The sequence below is a fragment of the Acanthochromis polyacanthus genome, chromosome 24, assembly GCF_021347895.1.
Source record: "Acanthochromis polyacanthus isolate Apoly-LR-REF ecotype Palm Island chromosome 24, KAUST_Apoly_ChrSc, whole genome shotgun sequence".
NCBI lineage: Eukaryota > Metazoa > Chordata > Actinopteri > Pomacentridae > Acanthochromis > Acanthochromis polyacanthus.
The window spans coordinates 996,597-1,022,555 of NC_067136.1; the positions used below are offsets into that span (position 1 = coordinate 996,597).

Consider the following 25,959-nt stretch of genomic DNA (forward strand, 5'->3'; position numbering starts at 1 on the left):
TATAAGTTCTTGGTCTTGTCTTGTTTATTTGTGCACATTTCAACAACAGGGAAAATCCAAGAGTTTCATGAGAGACAAAATGCACTGTGGTGAGTTCATGGTCATGTTTTTATGGTCATGGTGATGGCAGCGTCATGATGCTGCCTCCACCGTGCTTTACAGCAGGAGTCATATGTGTCTTGGTGTCCTCCTTCACTCGTCTTTTTTCTTGTGTCTTTAACTCAGACAACCTGCAGCAAATCTGGTCTCTGATGAATTCTCTGTAAGTGGATGTTTGAAAGAAGCAACGTTAAACTTTCCTGCTGTGGTTTCTGCTCAGTAAAGATGGAGGCTGCTGCTCTCTGTCTTCATTCATCTCTGGTTATTTACAGTTTTTAGAAGATGATTCAACCTGACAGAGAAAATCCCCTGAACTCACAGATCAGTTTCATTTTGACTTCATCAGAAACTAAGGTGTGGTTTATTTGTTTATCTTGGCAGACTGTCAGAGTTCAGAGGCAGGAAGAAGACAAAAGACGGGGAGACGAGACGAGACGAAACGTTGCATCCTCATCAACATTTAATGAGGTTCCAGAGCTGGTTCTCCTGCTGCACAGATCTGTGTGATCAATAAAACAGTCTTTATCCAGCAGAGTTAATGAGGTCTGAGAACAGGGAACTGCTTCTTCTTGTTTGTGTTAAAAACTCAGAGCTGAACTACAGGAAGATGAACTAATGTCATATTTAACCTGTTGTATTGAAGTCTGGGGAAATTGTTATAAGAGCAACTTAATGCCTTTAATTGTCCTACAAAAGAGAGCAATAAGAACTGTACATAGAGGTCAGTACTATGATCACACTAATCCACTTTTTTTAGTCATCTGCTCTAAAACTGATCTAGTAGACTATAAAACAGCAAAGATAAAGTTCAAGGCCTCTAAAAACTCTCTTTCTGCAAACATACAGAGCCTGTTCCATGACAGAGATGCTCATCACATTTATAATCTTAGAGGAAGTAAAAAACTTCATCAACCAAAAGTAAAATCCACCTTAAAATCCATGTCAATGTCTGTCCAGGGAGTTAAATTATGGAACGGGTTAACAGAGAATGACAGAGCTTGTCCAAACATTTATCAATTTAAAAAAGCATTTAAAAAAATGTGAGGTTGAAATATTTGCAGCAGAGAGACTGATGTCCTCAGCCGTTTGTGTGGAACAGCTGTTACAAACACACACATGATTAGGGATCAACATTCTTTATAAACTGAAATCTGCTTAAAAATATTGTTATTATTGTTCATATTAGTTAAAAACCAAAGGGCTCGTACTGCCCGGTGTGTTTGATGGAGAGGGGTTGGTTTGGGGTCAGAGAAGGTGGACCTGTCTGTGTGTCTGTGTCTTCTTGTTGTTATTGTCTTTATTTTTTTATTGTGTTGTAATGTGTTATTTAATGTGTGTAATGGTGAGTGGGGGGGATTGGAATTTTAAAAGCTTTTGCTTCATCCATCCCCTTTCAATGTCATGTTGTTTTACTGTTTTGTTAAATGTAGTTGTGTGGGAGTTTGAAATAAACTTTCTGAATCTGAAATCTGAACTTTCATAATAAACCTAAACTCTCTTTATCTTTAGCATGGTGTGTCCAGAGGGACATGATCTGTGTTCAGACAGACTGTCTCTAAAGTCTCTGGTTGTAGAAACAGATTCTACAGAGCAGCAGGAAGTTCTGGTAAACTACAGTCTGGATGTTTTCTACACTAATCAGATCTATGGAGAAACACAACAACCAGTCACACATGGTCAGTTCAACCATCAGCAGAAAAGTGGAGTCAGACGTTTCTGCTGTTTCTTCTTCTATTATTAGTGGTTTTCTAGAATCTATTAGAGAAACTCCTGGTCTGAGTTTGTTGTGAACCAGTTCAACAGGTTGTAGTCAGACATGAAGCAGCAGGATCAGAATCTGGAGAAACAACCTTTATTATCACTTCTGCAGAGAAGAAACCAGCTTTAAAATTCTACATAGAAATTATAATGAACCACAGATCACTGGTTAGACTCAACTTTATTGGTATTGTTCAGAAGACAAGTTAGTACTAGACAATGTAACAGTTTAGAATAAAAGCAGAAGTGAAAAAACAGCAGTAAAATGAATTCTTTACTGTAAAATTCATTAGTTCCAGTGTGTTATAGGGAAAACAGTCAATCATTTCTGTGAAGTAACTCAGTTCATTCTATTAGTATAAGTGTTTACATGTTAAATAAGTGATGATATGGTACAATGTTTACCCTGATGTTTCTGGACCAGTCTGCCAATAGAAACCCTAGCAGGAGCTGAACTCCAGACAGCAGAGCTCCCAGCATCCTCTGAGCTCACAAACCCTCCACCACCATAAGGTGGCAGCTAAAGGAGAGACCACATGGTTGGTCCACACCTGGATTCTCTTAGTTCTGCTGCTGCTGCTTCCATCAAAGTTACACAAGCTCTGGTTTGTTCTGATGCTGTTCAGAAAAACTTTCATGTCTTTGTTTCATAACATCTTTTCAGCTGCTGCTTCATCAAGAGGAACTGGGAGGTTTGGATTCTTCCTCGTGTGTCGTCTATTGATTGAAAAACTCAACAGAAGCCAACACAGCAAGAAGAAGAAGTGCCTCAGTCACAACGACACAATGTCCTCTACTGTTTCTATCCTTGTTTCCTGCAGACAGAAGTATCAGAGGTATCAGGTGTTTGAACATCAGTCAGATCAGCTGTTTTCTCCAAAGTCTCATCAACAACATCTTTATAAACCACAAACATCTGATCTGAGACCAAGCAGCTTCATCAGAGACACAAACTGAACTCTCAACACAAACTCACCTGGTTCAAGAACTACCAGGTTGATGATGCTGATGGGTTCATTATTTCCTCCCTGGAAAACAAGACACTCGTATGTTCCAGTGTCGTTCTTCATCAGATCCGTCAGAACCAGAGAAACTTTTCCATCCTTCATCTCTTTGTCCTGCAGATCCACCCGGTTTTTATAAGATTGATGCTGGTTGTCTGGATCAAACTGTCCATCTCTGTAGTAAAGAACATATTCTGGATCCTGATCAGGTCTCCTCCACTCTACAGCTGTGATGTCGTCATTGTTGGGAACTTCACATGGTAGAGTGACATTATGTCCAAGATCAGCTGAGATTTTTGCCTGAGCTGAAGAAGAAACAACAGAGAAGTTAAAGTTCTACCATATACAAAAAGTTTAACCACTAAACTATTCCAGGAACTCTGAGCTGCTGTTTTTACCAAGAATAATTGTTATGTTGTTGTCTGACTTCAGTATAATTACAGTGAAGCTGCTACAACTAAAAGTATGGACTCTGATGATAGTTATAGTGTCAAGGAGGAAACTATTTCAACATCCAGGCACAAACTAAAAATGTAGAAAACCCCTGTATTATACTATATATGTACTATATCCCTGTATTATATTATTAATGTACTGTAACCCGTTTACTATACTATATATGGACAATACCCCTGTACTATACGAAATATGTACTAAACCCCTGTACAATTCTACATGTGTACTAGACTCCTGTACGATGCAATATATGTAAAATACGCCTATACAATCCTATATATGTACTATACCCTTGTACTATACTATATATGTCCAATACACCTGTACTATACTATGTATGTACTATATCCCTGTACTATTCTACATATGTACTAAACTATATATGCACTATACCTGTGTACTATACGGCATTTGTGCAATACCCCTGTATTATACTATATATGTACTATACCCCTGTACTATACGATATATGTACAAAAACTCTGTACTACGCTATATATGTACTATACCTCTGTACTATACTATATATGTACAAAAACTCTGTACTACGCTATATATGTACTGTACCTCTGTACTATACTATATATGTACTATACCCCTGTACTATTCTATATATGTACTATACCCCTGTACTATACTATATATGTACTATACCCCTGTACTATACTATATATGTACTATACCCCTGTACTATACTATATATGTACAAAAACTCTGTACTACGCTATATATGTACTGTACCTCTGTACTATACTATATATGTACTATACCCCTGTACTATACTATATATGTACTATACCCCTGTACTATACTATATATGCAGAGATGGGTAGTAAGGAGTTACACTACCAGGCAAAAGTTTGGACTCGCCCCTAATTTTGCTGTATTTTTGTCAAAACAGCCCAATTAAGAGCTAACTTCAGCAATTTGTTATTTCTAATTATTGCAAGAACATTCATGAGTATGCTATGAACAAAATTTAATCAAGTATGGCACTCAAGTAGGGATACTCATAAGCATTTATTGATGAAAGTATTACTTGAAGGTTTCGGTAGCAACAATACCCTATCTTTTGTTTGGTTAAAACACTTAAAATATCTTTACAAAGGGTTGCATGTCCCCTGTAATAACTATGCTGTCGCAATAGAATGTTTTTCACACCTTGATTCACAGTTCTTTACACTGTTCACAAATATTTTGTGTTACCTTTTTTGAGTTGATATTAAAGACTGACAATTTCTGGAATTAGGAATGTCTTTAGCTAAATGGAAAGATTTAGAAATCTGAAGTAGCACAAAAATGGCAAAAAAACCACCTCAGTTAAGCAAAGATAAAAGGATTGAAATTCGGGTTTTGAAAAAGAAGGCTATTCTACAAGATTGCTCAGAAACTTAGTCTCACAAAGTGGAGTTGCAAAACCATAAAAGAGATATGAAGAGAAACAGGTTGACATGAAGACAGATTTGGTTCTGGTAGAAGCAGAGTCACGTCTAAAGCTGAAGATAAGTTCATCAGGGTCACCATCCATCCATCCATCCATCCATCCATCCATCCATCCATCCATCCATCCTCTATACACCGCTTTATCCTCACTGGGGTTGCGGGGGGTGCTGGAGCCTATCTCAGCTGACTCGGGTGAAGGCAGGGGACACCCTGAAAGTGTGAATCTGGTCTGAAAGGCAGGGTAGATACTAGGAAACCACTGCTAAGAAAGCAGAACATGAAGAAGAGACTTCAATGGACAAAAGAACACAGAAACTGGACTGTAGAAGAATGGAAAACTGTTCTGTTTACAGACGAGTCAAAGTTTGAAATATTTGGATCAAAACGGCGCAAGTACGTTCGACGTAGGGTTGGAGAATGCTTGACTCCTGCGTGTGTTGTTCCCACAGTAAAGCATGGTGGAGGTAGTGTGATGGTCTGGGGCTGTTTTACAGGGCGTCAGACTGGTGATCTACAGAAAGTCTCAGGAATTCTAAATCAGCATGGATACCACAGTATCTTACAGAGGCATGCCATTCCCTCTGGGCTGCGTTTAGTGGGACAGCCATTCACACTACAACAAGACAACGATCTAAAGCACACCTCCACACTGTGTCAGAAGTATTTGGCCAAGAAAGAAGAGGAGGGGAAGCTAAGGATTATGACTTGGCCAGCTCAATCCCCTGACCTTAACCCCATCGAACTTCCATGGGATGAACTGGACAGAAACATCAAGAACAAGCAACCTACAAGTGCTGCAAACCTTTATGAGACGTTGGCAGAAGCATGGGAGGAAATTTCAAGTGATTTTCTCCTGTCACTGATTGCAAGAATGCCTCGAATTTGTCAAGCAGTTATCAAAGCTAAAGGAGGCTATTTTGATGAGTCACAGATTTAGACAGTATATGAACAGTATTTTATGCTCGATGCTTCAACTTTGTTTTCAGTGTTCTTATCGATAGTTCTACTGTGATTCGAAATGAAACATGGCTAAATGTAGGCATTTTCCAAAAGGCCTCTGGAATTCCTGAGGCATGACAAACTCAGATAAGCTCCCTCCAATGCTGGACTCCTTTTACCCATTCCTACAGGAAGATTGGGACAGTGAATTTCTATATGTTTTCATCCACAGGAGGATGGAGCTCCTGTGAACATTGAACACCTGGAGGAACCTTTTCTTTCTGATGGACAAGGATTCTCAATTATATGCTATGGATGTCTTGTTAATGAACTTTCATGCTAAAATCCCTTTTCAGCTTTAGGAGACCCTCAGCCGGAGACGTCTCTGCATTCCACGGATCAGATAACAAGTCATAAAAACTTTATGGCTGAAAGCTGGAGTCACCCTCTCACTCTCTTTGACCGAAACAAAGAGACTGGAACTGAACTGAAACAAAAGAACACTTGCCAAATTAATATTTCTGATATATATTTGGTTTTTCCAGATTTACCACAGTTACTCACAGTGTTTCATCTATGACATATTCGAAAATCACATTTACATGTCTTATAGAATCAATTTATTAATTTGTGATGTTAACCATTTCTTCCCCAGGATACTATGATTTTGGAATGAATTCCAGTATTAATCTCTGAATTTCCTCTCTATTTAGGTTGAATGATGACCATTGTATTTACCTGTTACCAAATCTCTGACTTGTTGTTATATTTTCACTGTGATACATATTTTTAATGTCATAAACATAAACATGTAATTATGAATGAAATGATTCACATAATATGAACATATGTATTAATCTACACATTTAGGAACATGTGTTTCACTTTCACACAACTGAAATATGGTGGGATAGACAGATCGTTTACCGTTCTAACGTCACATACTCTTTATCCATTTTGGATCATTTCCTTTTTCTGGCGCTGAAAGTTTCTTTCTCCACCTCTGACCTTTATAAGCCTAAGCAGCCCCCACCTTCGCTCTCTTCTTCTTCTTTCTGCCCTAGACCACACGTCAGGGCCTCTCATTATTTCTCTTATCTAAAGCGCGTTTTTACCTATCTTTTGAAGTTCCTTCATTATCAAAGTTTAATTATTTTATCCTTTGATTTTTGTAACTTAATTTAGACCTTTTGCTCAATTTTAAGCTGACTTTACTCGTTTTAATCTGAAGAACAGATTCAGAACCAGCATTTATTTTCCTTAATCTGAGCAGTTTTCATCAACACCCGTTTTTCTTGGCTAAGCCTGACAGCCATCATTTTTAAATCAAGCAGCATTCAACCCCGGCGCCATTCAGCTGTGACCTCCGTAGACCTGTTGGACCAGGTCCATTTGGGCGGAACCGATCAACCAATAGCAGGACAACGAAACGGTGCCAGGAGACCATACCACCTTCGGGAACCAAAGATGTCCAGAGGCGTGGTACAGCGTTACAGGCTCGTATAGTCCCAGCTCAAGACGGTTCCACTTCAATAACTCCAGCTGAGTTTGCTCTGATTCCATTCTATGGGTGATGTACTAACCGCTTGGTAAATTAATTCATTTAATCAGTTTATTCGTTTACAAATGATTAATTCTTAATCCAAATTACCGATTACCTCGTCAGGTTAGCTCTGGCTAATCCTCACCATATTTCCTTCTCTCTCACACCTACTTCCACATCTTTCACACACGCACACACCACACACACACTCCCACATTCCACACATGCACGCACACACACATGTAGTCCTGCACACACACACACACACACACACACACACACACACACACACACACACACACACACACACACACACACACACACATCATATCTACATTGTATATAGTTCACTTGTCATTATTTTCATAGAATAGTTAATAAATACTTAATTTTAGATCAAACTACAGTTTTAAGTGTTTCTTTGTGTAGAATGTGGTCAATTTAACCGAGGATTCAAGACTTTTTGATATGAGATTGATCAAAATTTTTATGAATATTAATAATTTTATTAATGTTAATTAATAAATGTCCTAGCAATTAGAACGCTAGGTGGTGCCCCAATTATTAATAACGAGAGCTATAAAATCATAACGTAGTACCGCTACATAAACTGCACTCAACATAATTTAGGTAATAGGAACCAATCACAGAAAAATTAGGGGCGAGTCCAATCTTTTGCCTGGTAGTGTAAATTTACTTGAGTAACTTTTTGGAAAAAAATGTACTTCTGAGAGTAGTTTTTCTCTGCCATACTTTGTACTTTTACTTGAGCAGATTTGTGAAGAAGAAATGCTGCTCTTACTCCGTTACACAGGACTACACTTGACTCATTACTTTTTATTTTACCACATTAGGTCTGCTTTATTTTGCCAGAGAGATGCCCCCAGTGGGCCACATGACTGTGTTTCACCAATCAGACGAAGCAATAATAATCACGACTTCATTTCACCAGACGTCGCACTGCAGTCACATGACCTCATACCAACCGTAGCAGCATAGCGGCACAAACTCTTTATACGTAGCAGACAAGGAATGAAAAAAAACGGGGGCATTTTTGAGAAATGTGATCTTGCTTCGGTGTCTGACAACATTAGCACAGCATTAGCATGGATATCTTCAGCTGTTGTCTTCTGTTTACTAACACAACTGAAGTGAAGCATGACGTCAGGCTTGGTAGCCCCACGTGATACAGCGGGGGGAAGGAGAGGGGGGACTACAGCATGTAGTATATCTTGTCACTGGAAGTATTCTGCACTGTTCAAACACAAAACGTTACCTTACTACAGGAGTTTGTTTCAAAAGCTTTATGTTGTGAAAAACTGAGATCTGGAAACTTGTGCTTCTTGTACCTGAACTTCTCATTTTGAAAAGATGTTATTTATTTTGCTATGTTTTTTACATTATTATTTGGAAATACCAGAATTTGCACATCAATTTACATTTTTGTCTGTCTGATCACATCATTTCTAAAAACTAAATCGGACATTAGAATGAAACAGTTACTCACTACTTGAGTAGTCTTTTCACCAAATAATTTTTACTCTTACTTGAGTAATTTATTTGATGACTACTTTTACTTCCACTTCAGTGATATTATTTGTAGTAGCATTACTCTTGAGTAAAATGTTTTGCTACTCCACCCACCTCTGTATATATGTACTATACTCCTGTGCTATACTATATATGTACAATACCCCTTTCCTATGCTATATATGTATTGTACCCCTGTACCATACTGTATATTTCTTATACCTCTGTACTCTACTTTATATGTCCAATACCCCTGTACTATACTATATATCAAAGTCATGGAATTGCGCATACGTGGTGTTGCAGCACATGAACAAAGGCGCTACATAAGTCTGGAAGATAACAAAATATATTAAGGTAACTACTGACTTTGTCTGTACAAAAATCAGTCTGACGTCGGTGTAAAATATGATGGGTAAAAGTCACCGCTCCACTGTCTACAAGGCTGAAAGAAAAGAAAGAAGTTGACAATAACGACATGAATGCCATCATGGCGGAACTCGGGTTGCACCATGAAGCGTTTAACACACTTCAATCACAGAGTGACTCTCTCAAATCGTAGATAAACGAAGTGCATACCTGTCTAGAAAAACTTTTGGACTGCAAAGTGGGATGCATGGAGCGCCTTGGACAACAAAGTAAGGCAAATCCAAGACAATCTTAACCTGGATGTTGGACAACTTTTTGCTAAACGGGAAAGGCTGGAAGCAAAGTTGGAGGAAGCTAAACGCACAGCCTTTGGATTCCACTTTGATGTGTCTGTTATCAGTGTCGGCCCTCCGTTTTATTGATGGAGATATCCTCCTGCAAAGAGTGAAATCTTTACTGTTGGAAGGGCTACACTGTGACCCTGTACCGGAGATTGTTAATGCTGAGCGTATGAAACCAAGAGGACGGGGGCCAGGTGTGATTAAAGTGGAGCTGCGATCTCAACAAGATAAAGTGGCTGTGCTTCGTCAGAAAGGGTCATGTGTGGGGAAAACCCACACATGACCAGGGAGAACATGTAAACACATGTAAACTCCGAATGAAGCAAGATGGCGGCAGGCAGGTCGGGTGCGACAGGAGCTCTCCTAACACTGTTAACTTTTGGACTCATTTTAAATCTAAACCCTCTCGACATGGGTCCTTTGTTTCACCCTGAGGAAAACGTAGGCAATCTCACAGTTAAGTTATGGAGCAATAGGAGTGCCAAATCAAAATATAAATAAATAAATAAATAAATAAATAAATGTGGAAATATAAAGATAAATAAATAAATAAATGTGGAAATATAAAGAGAAATAAATAAATAAATAAATAAAAGGAAAAAACAGAAAAGGTAAAAGCAAAGACAAAATTTTCCTTTTTATTTATTTATTTATTTATTTCTCTTTATATTTCCACATTTATTTATTTAATTATTTATTTCTCTTTATATTTCCACATTTATTTATTTAATTATTTATTTCTCTTTATATTTCCACATTTATTTATTTATTTATTTATTTATTTATTTATTTATATTTTGATTTGGCACTCCTATCGCTCCATAAACAGTGACTAGGCCAAACACTTCGGGTACGGCAAATATAGGACATAATGTGCGGGTGACGGTTGTTTCCAGCAGGGCTGTCTGTCGAGCGGACGCCGGTGACCGAGGACCTGCCTGACCAGCGGCTACCATCTTCACGAGGCCTCATGGGCCTGCTACCTGAGCAGCTGATATCAGCAGCAGCAGCTGAAACAACAGCCAGGCTGCGGCAGCAGTCCTTCCGAGGGTACATGCCGATGGCAGAGTGCAGAGCAGCTGGTGGATCAGCAACTGCTCTTGCTGGCACGCTAGCCGAGCAGCTAGCTCCCGCACCGATGGCAGAGTGTGGAGCAGCAGATGGAGCCCCCAGGAAAACGCAAGTAAAGACATACTGCATTAACAAAGCTATAGCCAAGCACCGGGAAAGGAAGGTTTTTAATACAGTAAATAACTCTAGACTAGTTTGGGATCCTCACAGCAAACCCAAAGGACTTCTAGGTGGACATATAAACATTAGAAGTATCCTCTCTAAATGTGAGCAAGTACAACATCTACTGTATGAATCTAATGTGGACTTCCTCGGAATGTCTGAAACTTGGTTAAATGGAAACTCGCCAACAGCCGGTTTGAATGTGCCTGGCTTTAACAATTCTAGAAATGATAGAAAACAAGGAAAATGTGGTGGGGTTCTCTGCTATGTAAGGGACACAATTTGCTGTAATGAGATTAAGTTTGCAAATTGTGAACTGGAATGCCTTGGTTTAAATATGGTACTGTCGTCATCAATGTCATTCACTCTTATAGTGATTTACCGTCCCCCTTCAGCAAATGGTAGCTTTTATGAGAAGTTTAGAGAACTATTACTTCAATGTAATTTTAACAGAGAAGTTCTCGTAATGGGTGATCTAAATGTTAATTGGCTAAACAGATCCACAGGGAACCATTTGAAACAGGTTACTGATAGCTTTAATCTAAAACAAATAATCGATGGACCCACTAGGCTCACCAATTCTTCCTCAACCCAGATAGACCTTCTTTTTAGCAATAAGCCTGAAAGAATAAGCAACTCATACAATCTTCTAACAGGGCTGTCTGACCACAATATGATTTTAATGACTCAAAAACTACATAGAAGGATCTCTAATGCAAAATTGAATTTAGAATGTATAAAGATACCAAATAACAACAGGGAAGATTTTAAAAATGCCGTAAAGGATATTAATTGGGATGATCTGTTTGTATCCAACAATTTGAAGTATACTAGTGAGTGCCTTACAGAAAGACTAAATAAAACAATCAGGGACTTTTCAAAGAAACTTAGAAGTAAATATAAAAAGGCCTCTCTCCCATGGATAAACCAGAGTTTAGATCAATATATGAAGGAACGAGATCGGGCTCTAAAAACAGCATTGAAATCAAAGCTGACAACGGGCTTAAATTCACATCATTAAGAAATCAAACGACCAGAGAAATTAGGAAAGCCAAGGCAAATTACTTTCTGGAAATAATAGAGAATTCTAGAGGAAACCCCAAAATCATATGGAAAGAAATTGAGAAACTAATTAGACAAAATAATTTAAGAAAACAGATCGAATTAAGGATTGATGATAACGTAATAAGTAAACCGTTTGTGGTGGCTGAATCTTTTAATGAGTACTTTGTTGATTCTGTAGCTGGCATTGCCAGCAGCTTTTCAAATCCTTATATTTACAACATCACTGCTCCAAACCCAAAGCAAAATAGCTTTAACCTTGAAAAGGTGACAGAATCACAAGTGCAAAAATTAATTGACTCGCTTAAAACCAAAAAATTTAGAGATGTGTATGAAATGGACTCTGCTATGATCAAGGACTTGTGCCCTCTGGTGAAGAAACAGATAACCCACATTGTAAATATTTCACTTTCAGAGAGTCAGAGTGGTTTCCCAGAACACTGGAAACCAGCTGCTATCGTTCACATCCTCAAAAGTGGCGACCCTGAATTAGTATCGAATTATAGGCCCATAAGTATACTTCCTGTTATATCTAAGGTAATTGAAAAATTGGTGGCAGAACAATTAATCTCTCATCTTAATACTTATCAACTATTATGTCATATGCAGCATGGCTTAGTGCCAATCACTCCACAGAAACTGCAACTGTTTACTTCGCCGAGAGGGTCAAATCCTTGATCGTCCGAGGTGGTGTAGTTGGTGCTGTTTTTCTTACCTTAGGAAAGCGTTTCACACAGTCAGTCATACTGGCTAAACTAAGTCAATTTAATTTTTCTATATTCACATCTACTTGGTTTAAATCATATCTCTCCAATCGAACTCAGTGTGTTAAAATCCATAATTCAATGTCCAGCTATAAAATCATTATGTCAGGTGTTCCACAGGGATCAGTCTTAGGCCCAATCCTTTTTAGTCTTTACATCAATGACCCTCCATCCGCGTGACAGGACTGTGAAATCTTCATGTACGCGGATGGCACGGTCATTTTTGTAAAAGGTAGAAACCACAGAGAAGCTGCTACACTACTCACAAATACCATGGTCACAGTAAGTGAGTGGCTGAACAACTGTTGCCTACAACTCAACACTACTAAAACAGTTGCTATGTTCATCGATAAAACAAAAAAGCATATGTAGAACCTGAAGTGTTATTTGCTGGACAGAGAATACAAATAGTAAAGGAATACAAATACTTAGGCATTGTGATTGACTGTAATCTCACATTTAAAAATCTTGTTTCCAAGATCTGTAGAAACATAAGGTCTGCTTTGGCAAATTTTCGTCATCTTAGAAATCATATGACTACCAAAGCTGCAAAAATGTACATGTTCTCTCTTATACTATCCCATATAAACTACTGCTTATCCACTTGGTTCACTGCTAACAGCACTACCTTAACACCAGTCATGTCTCTATATAAACAAGCTCTCAAAATCTTGGATAAAAAACCTAGAGAATACCATCACTGCACCATATTACACAAATACAGACTGTTAAGCTGGGAAAATCTCATTATCTTTAAAAATTGTTGCCGAATGTTCCAGATACATCAGTGCTCTGCACCCCCTCCGCTCTGTGATTTAATACACTTTCGATCCACAACAAACATTGTAACGAGAGGAACAGTCAGAGGTGACTGTAAAATTCCTCTCCGAAAGAGTTCATTTGGACAGTCTGTGTTCTCCTACACGACAGCCCAAGAATGGAATAAGATCCCACAAAGCATCAGGGGGTATATGTACTATACCCCTGTACTACAGTGCCTATCATAAGTATTCACCCCCTTTGATGTTTTACCCTTTTATTGCTTTCATAAATCAATCATGGTCAATAAAATTTAGCTTTTTTAACAAAAAAAATTATTGGAAAAAACTCTTTAATGTCAAAGTGAAAACAGATTTCTATAAAGTAATGTTAATGAAAGAAAATTATATCAATGAAAATAATTGTTTGCATAATTATTCACCCCCTTCAAGTCAGTATTTAGTAGATCACCTTTGGCTGCAGTCACAGCAGTGACTCTGTGTGGATCGGTCTCAATCAGTCTGCACATCTGCCCACTGCAATTTTGCTCCATTCTTCTTTGTAAAACTGCTCAAGCTCTGTCAGGTTCTGCGGGTATCGGGCATGAACAGCCCTTTTCAAGTCCAGCCACAAATTCTCTCCAGGACTGAGGTCTGGGCTTTGACTCGGCCACTCCAGAACATTTACCTGGTTCTTTTTTAACCATTCCTGTGTAGCTTTTGCACTATGTTTTGGATCATTGTCTTGCTGGAAAATAAATCTTCTCCCAAGACGTAGTTCTCTTGCAGACTGAAAAAGATTGTCCCCCAGGATTTCAGTGTATTTTGCAGCATTCATTCTGCCCTCTATCTTTACAAGCCTTCCAGGTCCAGTTGCTGAGAAACATCCCCACAGCATGATGCTGCCACCACCATGCTTCACAGTGGGGATGGTGTGTTTTTGGTGATGTGCAGTGTTTGGTTTCCACCAAACATGACATCTTGTCTGATGGCCAAAAAGCTCAATTTTGGTCTCATCAGACCAAAGAATCTTCTTCCACTTGACCATGGAGTCTTCCACGTGCTTTTTGGCAAACTCTAGTCCAGATCTAATATGACTTTTCTTCCACAGTGGCTTTCTCATTGCCACTCTCATAAAGCTTTGACCGGTGAAGAACCCGGGCAGCAGTTGCTACATGCACAGTCTCTCCCATCTCAGCAGCTGAAGCTTGTAACTCCTTCAGAGTAGTTGTAGGGGTCTTGGTGGCTTCTCTCACTAGTCTCCTACTTGTAGGTCACTCAGTTTATGAGGGCGGCCTGATCTAGGCAGATTCACACAAGTGCCATATTCCTTCCATTTCTTGATAATTGATTTCACTGAACTCCGGGGGATGTTCAGTGCCTTGGAAATGTTTTTGTAACCATCCCCTGAATTGTACTTCTCAATAACCCTTTCCCTGAGTTGCTTAGAGTGTTCTTCTGTCTTCATGGTGTAATGGTAGCCAGGAATACTGATCAACCACTCTCTGGACCCTTCAGACAGCTGTTTTACAACTCAATCACTTCAAACACACCCACACCACTCAGCTGATCTTCATTTCACTAATTGTGAGACTATTGGCAACAATTTGATGGACCTCTATTGAATTAGACCATTAAATTAAAAAGGGGGTGAATAATTATGCAAACTACTATTTTTATTTATATAATTCTCTTTCATTAACATTACTTTATAGAAATCTGTTTTCACGTTGACATTAAAGAGTTTTTTCCAATATTTTTTTTGTTAACAAAGCTAAATTTTATTGACCATGATTGATTTATGAAAGCAATAAAAGCGTAAAACATCAAAGGGGGTGAATACTGATGATAGGCACTGTATACTATATGTACTATAATATGTATATACTATACTATATATGTACGATGCTGTATGTACTATACTATATATGTGCTACACTATATATGTACTATACCCCTGTACTATACTAAATATGTACTATACAATGTATGTGTTGTACTATATGTATTATACTGTATATGTACGAAAGTATAAATGTACTATATTATAAATGTACTATACTATGTGTATTATACTATATGTGTACTATAATTTTCTGTACTATACTATATGTGTAGTATATTATAAATGTACTATACTGTATCTGTACTATCCTATAAACCTGTTAACTCTGAGGTTTAGTTTTTGTCGACTCACACATAGAAAGTCTGACTGTTAAACTGTCTTCATAGTTCAGCCTCTGATCTGATAAACGTTGTAAACACTAGAAAAGCTGCTCTGGTTAAAACAGAAGCATCAGATTTAAATTCCACTCATCATTATTGATTATAGATCTGGGTCTGTATAGATTGTAGACATCAGAGACAGTTAGTGACCTGGGGCCTCATTTGCGTACGCCACTTTCTACGCATTGTTGTGATTTCTAAAACAAACTTGGCGTGAGAATGTGCGTACCGATGCACCAACTTTGATGCTTGCTTACGCACATTTTGGAGACAGAGGGAACGGCAGTGATGGAGGGTGAAGTGGTGAATTGAAACCAGATTGATCTCAAACCTTTATTGTTATCACATATTAGACTTGTAGAGCCGGATAATCATAAACCCTCATTGTTGTAGATGCTCATATAGTGCTCCATTCGGCCTACGACTGTATTTGCAGAACTACGTTCATATATCAAACTTCCATCTTCAAATGATATAGAGCGGTGAGTGGCACTGATTGATTACTAATTTGGAAAAGGCCTGTGACAATCAGTCCAATCGCTGATCAAGCGGATAAATAGCGGGTGACAGCCGTGCGTAATGTGGCACAATGGATGAGCTGGCATTGCTGGAAGATCACGTTAAGAATGGAGAGAGATTTTAGGGATCATGGGGATTTCCTGGACGATGACTGGCTAATAAGCCTATTCAGATTCCCTAGAGCAGTACTCTTGGATCTATGTGCTGAACTGGGCCGTCTTAGACCGACCCACCCGCCCAAACCACGCCATCCCGGTACAGACACAGGAGCTGACGACTCGGGGGTTTCTGGAGACACCGGCTCCTTCCAGCGTTAAGTGGCCGACAGGTATGTGTTTTATATGAAGAATATATGAGGTTACATTTGTTGTCTAAATCCTATCTGGGTCTGATAAACAGTTAAATGATGTCCTTTAGGTCTGGGATATCACAACCATCCCTCAGCGCAATAATGCCAGCTGTTTTGGATGACATTATAAACATGACCAGTCAGTACATCAGGTTTCCTTACACTGTGGGTGAACAGGCCAACATTAAACGGAAATTTGCAGCGATGTCCGGTTTCCCAAATGTAATCGGTGTAACTGACTGCACTCATGTTGCTGTAAGGGCTCCGAGTGAAGATGAATTTGTCTATGTGAACCGAAAAAATGTACATTCAATCAGTGTACAAATTATTTGTACATCGGACATGATCATAACAAATTTAGTGTCAGGGTGGCCTGGGTCAACACATGATTCATTCATCCTGACGCACAGCAGTGAAAAGACTGCAGGGGGCGCTGTGTAAAATGGATCAGCAGCTTATTTCTATACAGATACATTCATGAGTTACTTTGCCTTGACCATTCATGGTAAAATGTGGGTGTGTTGTGGGCGGAATGTGAGGTGGATCCATCTGTGCAATCTTCCAGCTGGTGTGTGATTTATCAAGAAATTGCGTCCAGCTGTGCTTACGCAAAGTTTTATAAATCAGGGGTGAAGGGCGTACGCCCATTTCAGATTTTCAGCGTACGCAAACTTTAGTATGGATCCTACACAATGTTTTATAAATGAGGTCCCTGGTCTCTAGGATGGAATGGATTAAACCAAACCTCCATTCAGAGAAATTAGCCTCCAGGAATTTTAGTCATTGAATTATTGAAATAACCCGAGGGATCGTTTCAGTCCTAGTGAAGAAACAAAGTTACACTACAAATGAGTCTACTTGGATGTTTACATTTACAGATCTAGAAATCATAAAAAATTCTGAGTCAGTAGAAGTTGTTACATCCTTAACACAGACATGAATACATCCAGTTGTTGATTTCTACAAAATAAGAGCCTGTCCAGGTCCATCAGAGGGAGAATTAATGAATTTTATAATAAATGATCATTATAACTCACCTGTACAGGAACAGACCAGGAAACAGATCAGACAGAAGAACTCAGATGTTCCAGCAGACATTTTACCGTCTTCTTCCTCCTCTGATCACGCTGGTAGTCTGGTACAAATATCTGACAAAAAACAAAAAATTCAATCAGTAAATGCAAACTGATGTCATTTACTAAATATCACTTCAGAAAAGAATCTGTAAAGCGAAAAGAAATGGGAGAAAAATGGCCCTGAATCTTGTTAAACTCCACCTCAATAACGGAACTTCTCTATTTCCAGTATATCACTGACGTCAGACCGCAGACAGAACAGGAAACAGAGCAAACAGCTGAATGACGATGTTTAACCGTATTCTTCTTCTTAATATTATTATTCAGTTCTTAGTTTGATATAAATATCTAACATAAAAGGTGAACTAGTAAACTCCAGTTCATATCTGATCATTACTGAAGCTGTTCAGAGAAATAGTTTCTGTGTTTCTGCCTGAGGGTGGAGTTTGTGCGCTACATCTTTAAGAGTGGAGCGCATTTTAAGGTTCTAAAGACTGCAGTCAATTGTTTTCATATAATTCAAAGCGAAAACTCATGATTGTGTTTAGTGGTTATTTCATTTTGTAGCCCTGCTGCTTTGTAAGTGGCTCACCGGTTCAGTGCCTTCCTGTCTGATCATCCGCTGTGCTTCAGCTGCACTTCTCCTTTTATAGCTTCTTCCTCAGTGTTACACATCAGGGAGGAACACACTGACAGAGACACAGAAGAAATTACAGTTGTACTTCCGCCACGATGACATACAGCGATGGTCCTCTGACACTCGAAGCTTTGACACATGCGCAGTAGCTCATAAAGCACATATATCAAACCACTATGCTGAGGCGTGGTTTGGTCACATGATTTGTGACATTTGATGCACTTGAGTGATGTTTGTCAATGAATCACCTGAACCCGCTCTGCCAAAATCCATGATAATCTGTATTTGCTACAGCCCAGAAGATTACATCAGTATGGACTTGTCGAGCACATCTTGTCATGTAAATGTTTCATAGCACAAAATATAAGTGGAGAGTATATAGAGTTACAAACAGACACGCCAAATAAGACACATGCTCTTCAATAGTTATTGTTATTATTATCACAATCATCATTATTGTTATTATTGTATCCACTGGTAACCATACAGTCATCTAGTGTAGTCCAACATGAATGTGCATGGTGAATCAAATCCATAAAAATCCATGACCCAATTAACATGTCTCCTTTGCATTTCATTTTGTTGACCACTAGATGTCCTACTGAAGCACTGTGTGTCACTGGACCCTCGAGTTATAAACCATATTTTGAATGAAGTATTGAAGCTTCAGCAAATCCTTGATCAGCCATCAATAGATATAGCTGCTGAACCTGTCTGCCTGTTTGGCACCGCTGAGTCACGTGACGTGCAACATCCAATCACAAGAGTGAGGAGGAGCCAGGGCCATTTCTCAATAGTAAGAATGGAACTGAGAAGTGTGGCTGTGTCCCATCATGCACCAGGATGAGTCCTGAAATGACAAACCCTGGTTCACCTCGAAACTCAGACAGTTCAAGCTGCAGAAAGAGGAGGTGTTCAGGCAGCTTTGAGGAACTAAAGTTCAGGTTTATGGAGGCGCTGATGGAGGCTAAACCACTCTGCTTCTGTCTGGAGGAGCTCAGACTGATCAACTATACATCAAAAACTCCACCTGAACCAGTTCTGCTGTAGCTCTGAAAGACAGTGGAACAGTCCTGTACCCCAGCGACCGTCAGCTCCACCTCATGAGCAGTGATGTAGTCCAGGGTATACGGCGGTATACGGCGTATACCCACTTATTTTTCAGTTAGCATTGCGTATACCCACTTCTAATGCTCCCTGGTGCGCATCATTCAGTAATATCTGTGTGCCAGGTAGCCCTCTTTGAAGCCATGAACAACCCTCCTCTGCCTGTAATTGGCTGGTACATGCTACCTTCACTGATTCGATTGGTTAACTTTAGGGATGAGCCAATCAGAGGCAGAGTAGGGCGGGCCATACAGAGGAAAATTTTGCTAACACCTCTGTGGCACTCCAGTTGATTGACAAGTCTGCTTGAAAGATGCGCGGAAATGCGAGAAAGTCAGAATAAACACCTTTCAAGTGAGTGACACGTATCGAGCGAACCTACTTTCATGAACGATATAATTCTCAGGTAAGTTTTAAGGTGGTTTCCAAATGAATCATTGTTTTAAACTACTGGCAACATGACTGCACATTTCAAGGAGAGGATATTTTGTCGCCAGTGGTTAAAGCTACAGTCAATTCCAGCCATTTTCAGTACAAAAAAATCGCTAATATTCTATTTGTAAATAAAAATATGACGAGAAATACAGGGAATATTGGACGCGCATCGCAAGGTGCATTTCCTCGAAAACGACCTATTCGTGGATCATATACCGACTTCAAGACATGTTTTGGACAAAATAGTTTACTGGCTTGTGTTGTCTGGATGTAAAAGGTTGGATTATGGCCGTTTTTATGTGGAATATTTTCATCTGTGTGTAATAATGAACCTGCAAATGTGAGTCGCGCTGTGTACATTGAAGCCGTGTACAGAGAACGGATGGATGGATATTCGTTGTTTGTTGGACAAATGTGTTTATATTACCCGCTGTGGTAATCGCATCTGAAAGTGGTTTATACCGGCGGATTCCTGAGAATCTAAGCTTTCCATCGGCGTATAGTGTTTGTATAATCGCGTTTGCAGTTTTAGACATTTAGCAAATTGCTTATGCAGATCTCAAAGTGTACCGCGGGCGGGACACTGAAGCGCAACTGAAGCGCAACGGGTTAAACTGAGTGTCGGGCCGAGTCTGACTAACGTTTTGAAAGGCTAACGTTATTGGTTGATGCTAGAGGTACGGACCTGTACCGGTAGCATCTGTACTAGAGGTACGGACCCGTTAAGGTCACTGAAGAGCTGGCGCCGGTTAACTACTATTTGCTGCACATTACAGGCAGTTTATATGAATGACTTTGACGGCGAACATTGTATAATTTAACCAAAAATACACCGTCTCCTCTCACACTTTAGACATTGCAGTTTTTACGCTTTTAGACGCCGTGTCTAAATTGTTTGAAGTCCAGTTCCTATTAATTAGTTTACCGCGTTCAGTGGTGGAAGCGGCTGACGAACTCCATTGCAAATGTTCCCATTTAATTTCGGACGCTAATTTACAAGATAAAATTAAGGATGTCGAATATGAAACAAACACTCGTGAATGGTGAGGAGCAGCTCTTTAATTCGGCTTGAATTAAAAAAACCACAAACTCGATTTACTGTGATATTGTGAGATTTGTTTGTGGTTATGTAACTTAGCCATTCAACAGAGTCCGCTAACATTAAAGTGACTGACGTGCAGTGTCTGTGTTGCCAGACGTAGAAAATACGTCAGGGTTTTGTTTAGGTTGTTAATATGTAATAGTCTGTCGCTACTTTTGAAGGTAAAAAAATACTTGTAGTTTGCTGGCTGTTAGTTCCGCCATTTGTTTTGTTTGCTGTCTGTGCTTTATTAGAACAGGGTCACGTGAATAAAAAGTTTTGCTGTTTTTAATAGTAGTGCTGATTTCAACCCCCAAATGTCCATGAATAAGACTGACATGACAGGCTCCGCACGCAGATTCACCTCGAATCAGGAAGCGCCTTCATCAGCGTAGCCGGCTCATTAATATTTATGTCCGTCGGATTACCAGCCAATCACGAAGCGCGTTCATCAGCCGGCTCATTAATATTCATGTTCGTCTCATTAATATTTATGATAAGGGAAAGTGCCGTATCCGTAGGCCACAGGCTGTGGGTACGGGTCCGTATCTGTAGACACTACCAACGTTATTCTAACGTAAGTCTGAAGCTAGCTAGATTGGGATAATGTGGGAAAACCTCTAGGCTGGTAGTTGATTTTAAAGTAAGTAAAAACACAAGAATGGGGACAGGTAGTTTAAGATTCGACCTAAAACAATATTGAGGTTTTATTCATGATGAAATATGAACAAGGATGCACTGTCAACTTCATATTTGAAGTATTTTATTTAAATAAATGTTCAAAAGTAACTGAAACACCATGTTTGCCTCATGATAAATACATGTTACATTAATCCAGTTTGCTTGTGTGACCAGTAATAACGACAAACTGCTCCTAATGAAGTCATGATAATTTTATAATAGTGGGCAAGTAGAAATGACTGAATAAATTGAATAGAGTAGTCTTCTATGTCACTGTTTCTAAAACAAGGCGTTTTTCTGGACTAATTAAAAAAAAGGTGAAAATTAAGAGTATACCCACTTCTCCAGGGACCACTACACCACTGCTCATGAGGAACCTGGACACCTCCACAACATCCAGGCCAGGACTGGCAATCGGGAGAGGCGGGACTTTTCCCGGTGGCCTGCCTCCTTATTGGCCTGCCTGGACAGGCCAGCCACGGACTGGCAGGCCAATGAAAAAAAGTTGATCGGCTTTTTGACAGACAGGCCAGAGACAGCAGCGCTAGAAGCCTTACAGAGTACACGCCCACCCTCCTGTCACTCACACTAAGCAAGTGCTCTGAGCTCTAAATCAGAAGGATAGGGATTGGTCAAAGTGACATTTTTTTAGAAGAAACGTGCCATGATTGGTTAGTTGCTTTATGGCCCGCCCCTTCATAGCGAGAACGGGGAAGCAGCACTGCAGAGCGGTGAGGCCAGAGAGTGGAAGGAGTGAAGATTATGGAGCACCCTGAGAAAGCTGGCGGCAAAAAACGAGAAAAGACGAAGAGAAAAGGTGGACATGAGAGGGAGATGGAGAAGAATAAAAGGTTGCTGGAGGAGGAAGGGGCAAAGTGTTATAAAATAACACACGTTTCATCAACCCCCGCCCAGGTCCAGCAGGGTACAGTTGAAAATAAATGATGCTGCTACTTCAAGTAAGTTTACAAACGGTCGGTTCTTCTCACAAATGCATCATCAGACTTCAAAGGCCAAAATATAATAAAAAATGTCTGGCCCAAATAAGCTCCACAGGTGTCAGGTGGGTTGCAGGAAGCCTGAAAACGTTTGAGACCCCCTCTTCAGGTAGGATAGGCAGTTGACTTACAATTTTCAGTTATAAAATGAACATTGGTGTTTGCATATACTATTAGCTATGACCAGCTGACATCTAAATGATTTGCTGACAAAATAATAGATATTTTTTAATTCCACGTTATATAAATAATAGGAAAAGGAAAACATTGTAAAAATTGGTGAGGGTAGTGAAGAGATTACAGAAGAGAAAAGTTCTGGACTGTATGGAGCTGTCGTTATGGTTGTGTTTAATAGACTTACTGTCTGTTTAGTAGTGTTGTAATTGCTATAACATAACTGTAAAAGGCATATTTTTGGAAGGAAAAAAAACAAAATTTTGGTCCATTATCCCACGTGACACAACCCTTGCGGTGGCAGAAGTGGCCTGACTGATTGGAAATCTCCCAGCCTGAATTTCGTTCCCAGTCCGGCCCTGACAACATCTCACCTCAGACTCCGTCCTCCACCACAGAGACTCTTCTCATATCCTGGACAGAGACGTCAACAGACTCTTCTAGAGACAGAACCCTCACAAAGCAGCCACATTCTGTCTCCATCCACCTTGAAGAACTGTTCTGACCAGCTGTCTTCAGATATCTTCACCTTGTTAGCCTGCTTCAAGACCTCCACCATCAGCCCCTCCCAAAGAACCCAAAGACCACTGGACTGAACGACTACAGACCTGCTGACCTCTGTGGTGATGAAGTCTTTAGTTAGACTTCATCACTTCATTACAGCCAACAGGTTTGTAGACAGTGCTGTCAGTGTAGCTCTGAACTTCTGAACTATTTCTAGCTGTTCCATTACAGACTAAGTAACTTTGTGCGCACGCACACACAAATTTTGAACACACCTTCTCATTCAATGGTTTTAATTTATTTTAATTATTTTCTACATTCTTGATTAATACTGAAAGCATCACAACTATGAAAGACCAAATGACCACACACGTACGCACACGCACACACACACACACACACATATATATATACACCAAGGTCAAGGTGTCTTTATTGGTCAAATTTGTCTTAGACAGAGGGGCAACACAAACTACTCATACAATAAAATGTACACATGGGTAAAATAAAGATCCAGAATAAGAAATAAATAAATAAGTAAAATAAAAGCACAATACATTATCACGTTGGTTAAAAATAAAAGTGCAATGTGCAAACTCAGCATTATCTATATAAAAATACGACAGATACACCCTTACACTGTTACACACAGTTATCTGGATGACCTGACTAACTTCCTGTCCTGTTCATCTTAGATGATCTGCTCATTGATGAGCTTCACTGACAGGGGGATTAATGAATGTTTGTACCGGTTGTGTCTACATAGTAGGACTCTGTACCTTCTTCCTGAGTTTAGTAAAAGGTATTCAGGGTGCAGTGCATGAGACGTGTCTGATAAAATATTTTCTGCTTGTCTGAGGGCAGTTTGTTCCAACAGGTCTTGAGGGGTTAGAGGTGCTGGACTACCAATGAATTTCGCTACTGTTTTTAACAGGTGACGTACCTGCGTTTTTGACTTTACGGTCAATTTTTCCAAACCAGCTGGTGATTCCATACCGTAACACAGACTCAATGGTGGCGCTGTGTAAAAAAAAAAAACAACAAAAAAAACAGCATAATATTTTTACAGACACCAATCAGTCTGAGTCGACGGAGGAAATGCATGAGCTTTTGGATTTCAGCACAGACACCTGACACATGCATGTTCCAATTTATGTCATTGTCGATCCTCTCACCCAGGTATTTATATGACCTGACCTGCTCAATGCTGTATCCATGTATGGCCACAGAGCTGTGATCTCCCGTTCCCAGTGGCATGCACAGACATTTTAGGGGACAGGTGCTCAGTGGAGAAAAAAAGGGCACCTTGTGCAGCATGTAAAACCACTGGCTGCCATAATATAACGGTGTGAGATTTGAAAAAAAAAATCAGGAAAAAATTTTCTGTAACAGCATTTATATTAATATCTTAACATACAAAGGGTCAATAAAATATTGCACCATAACAGTGTAAATGACATGTAGTTCCCTTTCTTTGTCTCTCTTGATCCTTTCCCTTTTGGGCATGCTGCAATTGGTAAATGAAAAGAGATCGATAATATCAAGACTGGTTCCTGACATGAGGCTACAACAAGGCAGAAAGCTGCTTTTTCTTTTTGTTATTTCACAAATAAGTCACAGCAAGTGTTGCCTCTACCTAATGTAGGCTAATAAACTACACAAACTAAATATTCAGTTATAGTACACTGATCATATGCTGTACCAATTCACCAAATAACATTGGTTGTGTGGTCATCACATTATGTCCATTAACTGATTATTATGGGGAGCTCGTTAAGCAGGCGGGCTAAAAAGGAGAGAGGGTCTCCAGGTGGGCGGTTTCAGAGTGGAACAGGTATGAGGTGTTCTGGTTAGAGAACAGGCAGCCAGACTTTCCAGGCTATTGGTATTTATTGCTGCATAACTCAAAAGGCTGTTGTACTATAGACAGCTGTGACAGATAGTTGTGCTGTGACTCCTAAATATTACAAACAGGAATAATAAATCAGTGACACATTTGCCAAAGGTACAGCCACAAATAATATACTGAGAAATAACATAAAATGCACATAAACACAACAGCATAAACTGCAAAATATTGTGTATGGCTTAGCATTTCAATCACATTAATTCAGATAACCTCAGCAACACAACCAGACACGCTGATAGTCGACAACGTGATGGGCTAAAGGCTAAGCTAATGTCAGTCACAAAGTATCAATAACAATCAACAGGTAACCAAGAACAGTGAACGCTCTACACTGGGGAAACACAAGACCACTCACCTTTGGTCATTTACACAGCAAGTAAAAGGGAAATGCAACATGTCAACAAACTGCAGCTATAGAAAAAACACTGCACTTGAGGTGCGTTCAGGGACATTACAGGACATTCGATTAACTCAGCAAAAGAGGAAATGCACATATATAACAACCCAGACAATATTCCGATAAAAATATGAGGGTTTTCTAACAAAGGCAGTTGGCTAATTTTGTTACAGCGGATATAGGAGGCTCAAAAGGAGGAAATGAGTGCAGGACATAAGAGTAATGCAAAGCTTCTTTATTACCAAGACAAGTAGTAACACAATAAACTACAAACAGAACTAACTCAGGAAATGGGAATCGCAAAAGGCAAACTCTGAACTCTAGTGGCGGGGAGGACTAATGAAAACCTAGGAGATAAACAGTTAACCCACTATTGATAAAACCAAGGTAGGAAAACAACAAAACCAAGGGAAAAACAAAAACCTAAACCTAGCCTACACTAAAATTGAAAAATCCAGAACAAATCCCAAGGCCTCACTAAACCTGGGTGTCAGCTTCACTTTAACAGAGGGGATATAATTCCTGGGCTGCCCAATGGAGTAGTGGTTAGCACTTTGGCCTTGCAGC

General features: G+C 39.5%; 1 protein-coding gene and 1 long non-coding RNA gene across 2 annotated transcripts in view; one reads left to right on the forward strand and one right to left on the reverse strand.

Moving 5' to 3' along the window:
- The window catches only part of LOC127532605 (high affinity immunoglobulin gamma Fc receptor I-like), an 89,429-nt gene that overhangs the window by 51,896 nt on the left and 11,574 nt on the right, over window positions 1–25,959 (forward strand). The window lies entirely within an intron of this gene.
- Window positions 1,930–18,221, reverse strand: LOC110971800 (uncharacterized). Its single transcript, XR_007940165.1, has 4 exons — window positions 18,062–18,221; window positions 17,431–17,541; window positions 2,834–3,166; window positions 1,930–2,672 (listed from the first exon to the last, which is right to left on the reverse strand). It is a non-coding gene; the product is annotated as an uncharacterized LOC110971800 (long non-coding RNA).